The following is a 2,744-nucleotide window of genomic DNA, read 5'->3' on the forward strand; positions in this document are numbered from 1 at the left end:
ACATATACATTTATATATATATATATGTATATATACATTTTTTTTTTTCTTTTTATTAATTTATATATATAAACACAAAGGGTGTTAAACAAAAAACAATTAGCGCTTAGAATAATATTAAATGAAAAATTATTATTATTATTATTATTGTTATTGTTATTAATTGTAATTTTAAATCGATAATCATTGAGAGTATTTTATAATACCCTCGATACGAGTTTCTAATCAGTTATAACACTTCATTTATATATATTCGTTCAACGATTTTTTCTATTTTATTCTACAATGGTCCTCCTATGCGTGTGTGTTTTGTCTTTCTCTGTCTAAACTATTTATTTATCTATTATTTATCTATCTGTTCGTTTTTGTGCGCGCGTACGTGTGCGTATGTATATATGTGTGTGTGTGTGTGTGTGTGTTTGCACGAAACGTGTCGTCTCTATATATTGTAATTAATAGATTTATTTTTTTCTTAAAAAAATATACAGATAAAAAGAGTGAATAGAATGAATAATAATGAAGAAATAATTAATAATGTGTATCAAGAATTATTTGATTAGCAACCGATAAACAATAAAACAGTGTCTGTCTTGTATCTCTCTCTCTCTCTCTCTCTCTCTCTCTCTCTCTCTCTGTGAACAAATCTTTTGTTTAATTATATATATATATATATTTATTGTGAGAAAGAAAGAAATAGGGTGAGAGAGAGACATACATACACACACAACACACACACAGAGATATATCATTATTATTATTATAATTATTATTATTTGTCTCTCTGTTTGTTGTCTCTGTCATTTGAATTTCTTATTCTTAGCGTGTATATAAGTGTCTTCCTCTTTGGGTTTGTTCTTCTAAACGTCAAAGAAAAAACGTTAATGGGAACGTGCCTCCTCTTAGTTGAGGAGGAGGATGAAGAATAAGAAGAAGAATTAAAAGAATAAAAAGAAGAAGAATTAGAAGAAGAAGAAGAAGAAGAAGAAGAAAAACTCTCTTGCTTATAAATACATACACTTCGTTCATTTCAATAACTTGTGGCGACGGCCACGTTTGACGCAACAAACACGAGAAGATAGAAGAGAGTTAGTTAAGTTAGTTTCTCTCCTCTGTCCTCTGTATAACAGAAGTAGCAGAAGGAAGCAGAAGCAGAACGATCGATCGTTTAGAGGGAACACGCGCGCTAGTGTTAAAAGAGAGAGAGATATATATATATATATAGAGAGAGAGAGAGAGAGAGAAAAGAAACTAATAGGAATAACAAAAATAACAAAAATTCTAATTATCGTTTAAAATGACATTATTTGTATATCGAATATTTTCATTTGTAACATTAAACATTACTAAATGGTCATTTAAAATTCTATCAATATTACTAACGATAAGAGAGAACAATATTAAACGTAACACAACAAAGGGAGGGTGCGGGATGGGTGGAGGGGGGTTTAAGATAAGAGGAAAAAGAATGAATAATAATAATAATTGTTTGAAACAATATAGGTGATTAATAATTCTGTCGAATAGAAGATAATGGCATTATCGAAAGGATTATTTTAATCGGGTGGTTATATACTTAATTTCTAAATGAAAGTAGGAGGATACCCCACCCCACACTACTTTTCTTTTTTTTTTTTTACACACAATTTTATTTTATATTTATTTATTTATTTTTCTTTTTTTTTTCTTTTTTTTTTTTTTTCTCCTATAGAGTAAGGTCGTTCCTTTTATGTTTCTCTTGCGTGTATGCATGTATATGTATGTATGTATGTATGTATGTATGTGTATGAATGTTTCTCTTGAGGTTGCAGATAAAAAAAGTCGCTTTTATTAGAATTTTTGGACACACAGTGATTTAAAATCATACTGTGAATTTGGACACCAACCCTTAATTGTGTTATATCGAAAAATTAAATGATCCGAGTTGTGTGTACATGTGGGAAATATCTATTTGAACAATTAGTGCGAATAATTGCTAAGAAATGTGTCGTTTATGTTCAATCAAAAACTTCATTTAATTAAATTTTCATATTTTTTTGTTTTGTTTTTTATTTTTTTTTTTTTGTTAACGAGAAAATTTGACTTTTTATTTTCAATTTATTCGTTATTATTATTTCTCATCAAAAAGTAATCATCGATGGGGTAATAATACGTGAAAGTATACTTTTATCAAATTTGATCTTTTCCGCCATTAAAAATCGATTAGTATGATTGTTAGTCAGATGATTTTTTTCATCCAGAATTAAGACGATATAAAAAGATAAACGAAGCAAAAACAAAATAGTCCGTTTAATTAGAATTATTTAGAAAAAAAAAAAAGAAAAAACAAAGCGACTTTTATCCTATCTCACCCTGCGTATTAAATAGTATTTAAGAAAAATATTATAACTATATATATATATATATATATATTAGGCGTAGCAATTAATTCGTTATATTTAAAAAAAAAAAAGAAAGAAAAAACAGAAAAAAAAAACAACGAACATTAGTAATTTATTTATGAAGTAATTAAATTCATTTCTTCGAAATAATAGTCGCCATTATTTTCTACGACTTTGATCAAATCAAAATGGCGGTTATAAAATGGCGACCGATTAAACATATTACAAAATCAAATGAAAAGTTAATAAATAAATAATTTAGCATCGAGGTATCGCAAATTAACTTATTTTACGTTTAATAAATATGAAAGAGAGAGAGAGAGAGAGAGAAAACAAAGAAAAAAGAAGAAATAGTTAGTTAATCGG

Source organism: Polistes canadensis, unplaced genomic scaffold (assembly GCF_001313835.1).
Source record: "Polistes canadensis isolate GaletaPanama2010 unplaced genomic scaffold, ASM131383v1 scaffold_88, whole genome shotgun sequence".
Taxonomy (NCBI): domain Eukaryota; kingdom Metazoa; phylum Arthropoda; class Insecta; order Hymenoptera; family Vespidae; genus Polistes; species Polistes canadensis.